We start from the raw sequence: 10,887 nt of genomic DNA, 5'->3' as shown, positions 1-10,887 counted from the left end.
GGGTTCTTCAAGTGGGGGGAGGTACAGAACAGGGCTGGGTTCTTCTATTGGGGGGAGACAGAGGTCCTCTGGTAGGGGCAAGTGGTCCTCTGGTAGGGGCTAGTGGTCCTCTGGTAGGGGCTAGTTGTCCTCTGGTAGGGGCTAGTGGTCCTCTGGTAGGAAATTGCCATTACTCACAGTTCTGAATGACCAGGTTTCATGTCACAACAATAAGCAGTGTTTAAGAGTAGGTTAAAACCACTTGGTCACGGTAGTCATCATTTTAACTGATCATTTGTCCTTAATCCCATTTCCCCCTACCTTGGTGTCTCTCAGAGGACGGAGAAGCTGCTGGAGACCATCGACCAGCTGTTCCTGGAGTTCTCTAAGAGGTCAGCTCCCTTTAACAACTGGATGGAAGGAGCCATGGAAGACCTGCAAGACATGTTTATAGTTCACACTGTGGATGAAATCCAGGTAAAGACAGTTCACACTGTGGATGACATCCAGGGTAAAGACATGTTCACACTGTGGATGACAACCAGGTAAAGACATGTTTATAGTTCACACTGTGGATGACAACCAGGTAAAGACAGTTCACACTGTGGATGACATCCAGGTAAAGACATGTTTATAGTTCACACTGTGGATGACATCCAGGGTAAAGACATGTTTATAGTTCACACTGTGGATGACATCCAGGTAAAGACAGTTCACACTGTGGATGACATCCAGGTAAAGACATGTTTATAGTTCACACTGTGGATGACATCCAGGTGAAGACATGTTTATAGTTCACACTGTGGATGACATCCAGGTAAAGACATGTGGGTTACAGTCCCTTCCATTGTCTCCTATTAGATAGTAACATGATGCTGTGTTCCTGTCCCTTCCATTGTCTCCTATCAGAGAGTAACATGATGCTGTGTTCCTTCCATTGTCTCCTATCAGATAGTAACATGATGCTGTGTTCCATTCCCTTCCATTGTCTCCTATTAGATAGTAACATGATGCTGTGTTCCTGTCCCTTCCATTGTCTCCTATCAGATAGTAACATGATGCTGTGTTCCTGTCCCTTCCATTGTCTCCTATCAGATAGTAACATGATGCTGTGTTCCTGTCCCTTCCATTGTCTCCTATCAGATAGTAACATGATGCTGTGTTCCTGTCCCTTCCATTGTCTCCTATCAGATAGTAACATGATGCTGTGTTCCTGTCCCTTCCATTGTCTCCTATCAGATAGTAACATGATGCTGTGTTCCTGTCCCTTCCATTGTCTCCTATCAGATAGTAACATGATGCTGTGTTCCTGTCCCTTCCATTGTCTCCTATCAGATAGTAACATGATGCTGTGTTCCAGTCCCTTCCATTGTCTCCTATCAGATAATAACATGATGCTGTGTTCCTGTCCCTTCCATTGTCTCCTATCAGATAGTAACATGATGCTGTGTTCCAGTCCCTTCCATTGTCTCCTATCAGATAGTAACATGATGCTGTGTTCCTTCCATTGTCTCCTATCAGATAGTAACATGATGCTGTGTTCCTTCCATTGTCTCCTATCAGATAGTAACATGATGCTGTGTTCCTTCCATTGTCTCCTATCAGATAGTAACATGATGCTGTGTTCCAGTCCCTTCCATTGTCTCCTATCAGATAGTAACATGATGCTGTGTTCCAGTCCCTTCCATTGTCTCCTATCAGAGAGTAACATGATGCTGTGTTCCTTCCATTGTCTCCTATCAGATAGTAACATGATGCTGTGTTCCAGTCCCTTCCATTGTCTCCTATCAGATAGTAACATGATGCTGTGTTCCTTCCATTGTCTCCTATCAGATAGTAACATGATGCTGTGTTCCAGTCCCTTCCATGGTCTCCTATCAGATAATAACATGATGCTGTGTTCCTTCCATTGTCTCCTATCAGATAGTAACATGATGCTGTGTTCCAGTCCCTTCCATTGTCTCCTATCAGATAGTAACATGATGCTGTGTTCCAGTCCCTTCCATTGTCTCCTATCAGAGAGTAACATGATGCTGTGTTCCTTCCATTGTCTCCTATCAGATAGTAACATGATGCTGTGTTCCAGTCCCTTCCATTGTCTCCTATCAGATAGTAACATGATGCTGTGTTCCTTCCATTGTCTCCTATCAGATAGTAACATGATGCTGTGTTCCAGTCCCTTCCATTGTCTCCTATCAGATAGTAACATGATGTTGATTCCCGACTGTCTGGGCTGTATTTGTTTGACACCATGGCATGTCAGAACGCCGCATGACAACGCCGGTTTCTCTGTAACTCGGTCTGCTCTCCACCTCGCTCTGCAGAGCCTGATCTCAGCCCATGACCAGTTCAAGGCCACCCTTCCGGAGGCTGACTGTGAGAGACAGGCCATCCTGAGCATCTACACGGAGGTGCAGAAGATAGCCCAGAGCTACGGCATCTCTCCCAACCTCACCAACCCCTACAGTGACATCACACCAACGGAGATAGGACTCAAATGGGACAAGGTAGCTACTAGCGTCTCTAGGGACACTGTCTGCGTCCCAAATGGGACCCGATTCCTTATAATAGAATATATTATAGCGCACTAATTTTAACTAGAGCCATTTGGGATGCAGAAATGTCTGTTTTGTGTGTGTTGTACTGTGAATGTTTGTGTGTGTTGTACTGTGAATGTTTATGTTAAAGCTCTTCAGTCTCGATCCTGGAGAACCTCATGGTATGCCGTGGGATTTCATTAAAGCCCAGTGCTAACACACCTGATTCACTAATCAACGGCTTGGTGATTCACTGATGAGTTAAATCAGGGGGTTTTGTGCTTGGCTGTAACAAAAAAGTCCCAGGCACCAGTGGGATTGAACAAAACCTGTGTTAACTATAGACAGATTCCCAGACACAGATTACGTCCTAGACTAAAAAAAAGGACTCAAATGAAGAAACCGTCCCATTGTGTTAACCAGGGACTGTAGCGTTATCCCTTTCTGTCCCGTTGATCAGGTGAAGAAGCTGGTTCCCCAGAGAAACAGTATTCTCCAGGAGGAACTAGCCAGACAGCACGCCAACGAACGTCTCAGACGCCAGTTTGCTGCCCAGGCCAACATCATCGGACCGTGGATCCAGACAAGGATGGAGGTGAGACAGACCTGTCCTGACCTCGGTCACCTGACGCCATGTCATGTACAACAGGCGGCACCTTAATCGGAGAGGACGGGCTGATGGTAGAATCAGTTCTGTTATACTCCCAGGCATTATTTTAACAGTTTTAGACACTTTAGAGCGTTTTCTATCCAAATCAACCAATAATATGCATATCCTAGCTTCTGGGCCTGAGTAGCAGGCAGTTTACTTTGGTCTTTTCATCCGGACGTCAAAATACTGCCCCCTTAAGAAGTTTTAAAGCGGCTAGAACGACATGAATGGAATCGAACACCTGGTTTCTACTCCGTTCAGTCAGACGTTATTATGAGCTGTCCTCCCCTCACCTGCCTCCTGTGCTGTACACCTGTAGGGATCTGTATCTTCTGGGGTTGGGAGGATCAATTCCATTTCAATTCAGTCCATTACAGACGTTATTATGAGCTGTCCTCCCCTCACCTGCCTCCTGTGCTGTACACCTGTAGGGATCTGTATCTTCTGGGGTTGGGAGGATCAATTCCATTTCAATTCAGTCCATTACAGACGTTATTATGAGCTGTCCTCCCCTCACCTGCCTCCTGTGCTGTACACCTGTAGGGATCTGTACCTTCTAGGGTTGGGAGGATCAATTCCATTTCAATTCAGTCCATTCAGGAAGTAAATATTATCTGAATTTGGAACTTCAGTTGACTTCCTGAATGGACGTACTGGTAATGGAATTGATCCCCAACCGAACCCTGGCACCTAGGGCCCAAGCTGCATACTGATTACCCACCAACCAACCAACTAAGAAACCATCCTGTCTTTAACAGATGCTAAACACTGGCCTGCAGCTCAGCGGATGTTCTGAACAAGAACACAAATTCTACCTTCCAAAATGGCTCCCTATCCCCTTATATAGTGTCACTACTTTTGACCAGAGGCCTACGGACCCTAGACAAAAGTAGTGCACTATATTAGGGAATAGGGTGCCATTTTGGGACGCGTCAGATAGTGACGGCGACGGTCTTCTCCTCCTCTCTCTCCCACCAGGAGATCGGGCGTAGTTCCGTGGACATCGGAGGTTCTCTGGAGGACCAGATGAGTCAGCTGAAGCAGTTTGAACAGGTCATCATCAACTACAAGTCCAACATCGACAAGCTGGAGGGAGACCATCAACACATCCAAGAGTCCCTGGTGTTCGACAACAAACACACCAACTACACCATGGAGGTACGTAGCTTATTGTGGGACTGGAACGATTCAGAGATCATTCTCACAAATAACTTGTTGGGATTTGTTTTATGATCACGAAACCTTACTACTCTTGGCCTAGTGGTTAAGCTGTTGTTTATCCACGTAGAACAGGGTTGAGATCCCACCCTGTGACTTGGCCTCCGGTTTTGTGCCCGGTAGACCGGGGTTCAGATCCCACCCTGTGACTTGTCCTTCGGCCTTGAGCACCCGGTGGACCGGGGTTCAGATCCCACCCTGTGACTTGACTTGGCCTTCGGCCTTGTGCCCGGTAATCCGGGGTTCAGATCCCACCCTGTGACTTGGCCTTCGGCCTTGTGCCCCCGGTGGACCGGGGTTCAGATCCCACCCTGTGACTTGACTTGGCCTTCGGCTTTGTGCCCAGTAGAACAGGGTTCAGATTCCACCCTGTGACTTGGCCTTCTTCCTCCTCTGTCTCTCTCTCTCTCTCCCTCTCTCTCTCTCTCTCTCTCTCTCTCTCTCTCTCTCTCTCTCTCTCTCTCTGTCTCCCCCTCTCTCTCCCCTCTCTCTCTCTCTCTCTCTCTCTCTCTCTCTCTCTCTCTCTCTCTCTCTCTCTCTCCCTCTCTCTCTCTCTCTCCCTGCAGCATATCCGTGTGGGTTGGGAGCAGCTGTTGACCACCATCGCTAGAACCATCAATGAGATCGAGACCCAGATTCTGACGCGTGACGCTAAAGGCATCAGCCAGCAACAGATGAACGAGTTCCGCCAGTCTTTCACTCACTTTGACAGGGTACTGTGTTTTTCCAGTGTGTCCCTCTGTGTCTTTCACTCACTTTGACAGGGTACTGTGTCCCTCTGTGTCTTTCACTCACTTTGACAGGGTACTGTGTCCCTCTGTGTCACTTCTCTGTATCCTTCTGTGTCCCTTCTCTGTGTCCCTCTGTGTCCCTCCTTGTCTTTCCAGTGGCCCTGACCCTAACCCACTTCGACAGGGTTGTGTACCCCTCTGTGTCCCTGACCCTAACCCACTTCTACAGGGTTGTGTACCCCTCCGTGTCCCTGACCCTAACCCACTTCTACAGGGTTGTGTCCCCCCCTCTGTGTCCCTGACCCTAACCCACTTCTACAGGGTTGTGTACCCCTCTGTGTCCCTAACCCTAACCCACTTCTACAGGGTTGTGTACCCCTCCGTGTCCCTGACCCTAACCCACTTCTACAGGGTTGTGTACCCCTCTGTGTCCCTGACCCTAACCCACTTCTACAGGGTTGTGTACCCCTCCGTGTCCCTGACCCTAACCCACTTCTACAGGGTTGTGTACCCCTCCGTGTCCCTCCATGTCTCTGTCCTTCTCCTGTGTGGTAATGACAGTTGGATGTCACAGATCAAAACAACAATCCATCCTAATGACATTCAACTAATTTGCTCACTTTTACTGACACCATGGATCCTGTGTGTGTGTGTGTGTGTGTGTGTGTGTGTGTGTGTGTGTGTGTGTGTGTGTGTGTGTGTGTGTGTGTGTGTGTGTGTGTGTGTGTGTGTGTGTGTGTGTGTGTGTGTGTGTGTGTGTGTGTGTGTGTGTGTGTGTGTGGCTGCCTGCAGGACAGACTGCCCTGTGAGGAGTTCAGAGCTGAACTGATCAGTCTGGGTGAGACATAACAACCAAACTATGTGCACCTGTTACTACTGAGACTCTATGACCTGATCCTAGATCACCACTCCTACTGAGACTATGACCTGATCCTAGATCACCACTCCTACTGAGACTCTGACCTGATCCTAGATCACCACTCCTACTGAGACTCTATGACCTGATCCTAGATCACCACTCCTACTGAGACTCTTTATGACCTGATCCTAGATCACCACTCCTACTGAGACTCTTTATGACCTGATCCTAGATCACCACTCCTACTGAGACTCTTTATGACCTGATCCTAGATCACCACTCCTACTGAGACTCTATGATCTGATCCTAGATCACCACTCCTACTGAGACTCTATGACCTGATCCTAGATCACCACTCCTACTGAGACCCTTTATGACCTGATCCTAGATCAATACTCCTACTGAGACTCTTTATGACCTGGTCCTAGATCACCACTCCTACTGAGACTCTATGTCCTGATCCTAGATCACCACTCCTACTGAGACTCTATGACCTGATCCTAGATCACCACTCGTACTGAGACTCTATGACCTGATCCTAGATCAACACTCCTACTGAGACTCTTTATGACCTGATCCTAGATCACCACTCCTACTGAGACTCTATATGATCTGATCCTAGATCACCACTCCTACTAAGACTATGACCTGATCCTAGATCACCACTCCTACTGAGACTCTATGACCTGATCCTAGATCACCACTCCTACTGAGACTCTTTATGACCTGATCCTAGATCACCACTCCTACTGAGACTCTTTATGACCTGATCCTAGATCACCACTCCTACTGAGACTCTATGACCTGATCCTAGATCACCACTCCTACTGAGACTCTATGACCTGATCCTAGATCACCACTCCTACTGAGACTCTATGACCTGATCCTAGATCACCACTCCTACTGAGACTATGACCTGATCCTAGATCACCACTCCTACTGAGACTCTATGATCTGATCCTAGATCACCACTCCTACTGAGACTCTATGACCTGATCCTAGATCACCACTCCTACTGAGACTATGACCTGATCCTAGATCACCACTCCTACTGAGACTCTATGATCTGATCCTAGATCACCACTCCTACTGAGACTCTATGACCTGATCCTAGATCACCACTCCTACTGAGACTCTATGATCTGATCCTAGATCACCACTCCTACTGAGACTCTATATGATCTGATCCTAGATCACCACTCCTACTGAGACTCTATGATCTGATCCTAGATCACCACTCCTACTGAGACTCTATGATCTGATCCTAGATCACCACTCCTACTGAGACTCTATATGATCTGATCCTAGATCACCACTCCTACTGAGACTATGACCTGATCCTAGATCACCACTCCTACTGAGACTCTTTATGACCTGATCCTAGATCACCACTCCTACTGAGACTATGACCTGATCCTAGATCACCACTCCTACTGAGACTCTTTATGACCTGATCCTAGATCACCACTCCTACTGAGACTATGACCTGATCCTAGATCACCACTCCTACTGAGACTATGACCTGATCCTAGATCACCACTCCTACTGAGACTCTATGACCTGATCCTAGATCACCACTCCTACTGAGACTCTATGACCTGATCCTAGATCACCACTCCTACTGAGACTCTATGATCTGATCCTAGATCACCACTCCTACTGAGACTCTATATGATCTGATCCTAGATCACCACTCCTACTGAGACTCTATGACCTGATCCTAGATCACCACTCCTACTGAGACTATGACCTGATCCTAGATCACCACTCCTACTGAGACTATGACCTGATCCTAGATCACCACTCCTACTGGGACTCTTTATGACCTGATCCTAGATCACCACTCCTACTGGGACTATGACCTGATCCTAGATCACCACTCCTACTGAGACTCTTTATGACCTGATCCTAGATCACCACTCCTACTGGGACTATGACCTGATCCTAGATCACCACTCCTACTGAGACTCTTTATGACCTGATCCTAGATCACCACTCCTGAGACTATGACCTGATCCTAGATCACCACTCCTACTGAGACTCTTCATGACCTGATCCTAGATCACCACTCCTACTGAGACTATGACCTGATCCTAGATCACCACTCCTACTGAGACTCTTTATGACCTGATCCTAGATCACCACTCCTGAGACTATGACCTGATCCTAGATCAGCCACTCCTACTGAGACCATGACCTGATCCTAGATCACCACTCCTACTGGGACTATGACCTGATCCTAGATCACCACTCCTACTGAGACGGTCCCTGAATACGGGCCCAGATGTGTATATATAGTATTGTGTAGTGTATATATAGTATTGTGTAGTGTATATATAGTATTGTGTAGTGTATATATAGTATTGTGTAGTGTATATATAGTATTGTGTAGTGTATATATAGTATTGTGTAGTGTATATATAGTATTGTGTAGTGTATATATAGTATTGTGTAGTGTATATATAGTATTGTGTAGTGTATATATAGTATTGTGTAGTGTATATATAGTATTGTGTGTGCTGTATCCAGTTGTTTGTGCTGTAGGTATCGTTGAATATCTCTCTCTGTTAGAGAAACAATGACATGGTGTTTATCACAGGCTCTCCTCTCATCAAAGACACTAAATTCATGATATTTTCTCTCTCTCTGTTCTTTGTCTTGTGCTTCTTGTCACTGTCTGCCTGTCTGTCTGTCCGTCTGTCCGTATGGCTGTACGTCCGTCTGTCTCCCATACCTCTCTCCTCTCCTTGTCATATCCCCTCTCCCCCATCCCTCCCATACCTCTCTCCTCTCCTTGTCATATCCTCTCTCCCCCCTCCCTCCCATACCTCTCCTCCTCTCTTTGTCATATCCACACTCCCCTCCTATCTCCTATCCCTCATCCTCCTCCACCACCTCTCTACTCCTCTTACTCTCCCTCCTCCTCTACCTCTCTACTCCTCCCTCCACCTCTCTACTCCCTCCTCCACCACCTCTCTACTCCTCCTACTCTCCCTCCTCCACCTCTCTACTCCATCCACCACCTCTCTACTCCTCCTACTCTCCCTCCTCCTCCACCTCTCTATTCCTCCCTCCTCCACCTCTCTACTCCTCCCTCCTCCTCTCCCTCCTTTTCCACCTCTCTACTCCTCCCTCCTCTCCCTCCTCCTCCACCTCTCTACTCCTCCCTACTCCTCCTCTCCCTCCTCCTCCACTCCCCTCCTCTCCCTCCTCCACCTCTCTACTCCACTCCCCTCTTCCTCCCTCCTCTCCCTCCTCCACCTCTCCTCTCCTCCTCTCCTTCCTCCTCATCCTCCTCTCCACCCTGCAGAAGAAGAAAGGAGGCATGGAGACAGATGACTTCAGAGCCTGTCTGATCTCCATGGGCTATGATCTGGTAAATACGTAGAATGAGCTGTCATCGGACTGTCATAAGACTGCCATAGGACTGTCATAGGACTGCCATAGGACTGCCATAGGACTGTCATAAGACTGTCATAGGACTGTCATAAGACTGTCATAGGACTGTCATAGGACTGTCATAGGAATGTCATAAGACTGTCATAGGACTGTCATCGGACTGCCATAGGACTGTCATAGGACTGTCATAGGACTGCCATAGGACTGTCATAAGACTGTCATAGGACTGCCATAGGACTGTCATAAGACTGCCATAGGACTGTCATAGGACTGTCATAAGAATGCCATAGGACTGTCATATGACTGTCATATGACTGTCATAGGACTGTCATAGGACTGTCATAGGACTGCCATAGGACTGCCATAGGACTGTCATAAGACTGTCATAGGACTGCCATAGGACTGTCATAGGACTGTCATAAGACTGTTATAAGACTGCTATAAGACTGTCATAAGAGTGCCACAAAAATGTCTGTCACTGTTTAAGTAACCTTAATCTTTAAAAGTGACTTTCATCAGAATGATCAACATTATCTGTTAGTGTATTTAAAACTGTTGATCCTGATCCAAAATGGCCTCCAGATACGCTGAGTATCAGCGGTATTTCTATTCCAGGGCAGCAGCACACATGGCTGGTATGGCCAGCTGGTAGTGTCACTCAGTAGCTGGTGTGACTCAAATGGCTCTCTGTTCACTATTTAGTGCACTACTGCTGACCAGGGCTCATAGGGCTCTGTTCACTATATAGTGCACTACTGTTGACCAGGGCTCATAGGGCTCATAGGGCTCTGTTCACTATATAGTGCACTACTGTTGACCAGGGCTCATAGGGCTCTGTTCACTATATAGTGCACTACTGTTGACCAGGGCTCATAGGGCTCATAGGGCTCTGTTCACTATATAGTGCACTACTGTTGACCATGGCTCATAGGGCTCATAGGGCTCTGTTCACTATATAGTGCACTACTGTTGACCATGGCTCATAGGGCTCATAGGGCTCTGTTCACTATATAGTGCACTACTGTTGACCAGGGCTCATAGGGCTCATAGGGCTCTGTTCACTATATAGTGCACTACTGTTGACCAGGGCTCATAGGGCTCATAGGCTCTGTTCACTATATAGTGCACTACTGTTGACCAGGGCTCATAGGGCTCATAGGGCTCTGTTCACTATATAGTGCACTACTGTTGACCATGGCTCATAGGGCTCATAGGGCTCTGTTCACTATATAGTGCACTACTGTTGACTAGGGCTCATAGGGCTCATAGGGCTCTGTTCACTATATAGTGCACTACTGTTGACCAGGGCTCATAGGGCTCATAGGCTCTGTTCACTATATAGTGCACTACTGTTGACCATGGCTCATAGGGCTCTGGTCACTATATAGTGCACTACTGTTGACCAGGGCTCATAGGGCTCATAGGGCACATAGACTCTGTTCACTATATAGTGCACTACTGTTGACCAGGGCTCATAGGGCTCTGGTCACTATATAGTGCACTACTGTTGAC

The 10,887-nt window shown here is 47.3% G+C and overlaps 1 pseudogene; it reads left to right on the top strand.

Annotated features, from left to right (window-relative positions):
• LOC124018708 overlaps nt 1-10,887 on the top strand; it is a 72,286-nt pseudogene that overhangs the window by 56,290 nt on the left and 5,109 nt on the right.

The sequence above is a fragment of the Oncorhynchus gorbuscha genome, unplaced genomic scaffold (genome assembly GCF_021184085.1).
Source record: "Oncorhynchus gorbuscha isolate QuinsamMale2020 ecotype Even-year unplaced genomic scaffold, OgorEven_v1.0 Un_scaffold_569, whole genome shotgun sequence".
NCBI classification, from domain to species: domain Eukaryota; kingdom Metazoa; phylum Chordata; class Actinopteri; order Salmoniformes; family Salmonidae; genus Oncorhynchus; species Oncorhynchus gorbuscha.
This window is presented reverse-complemented; position numbering and strand designations above follow the sequence as displayed.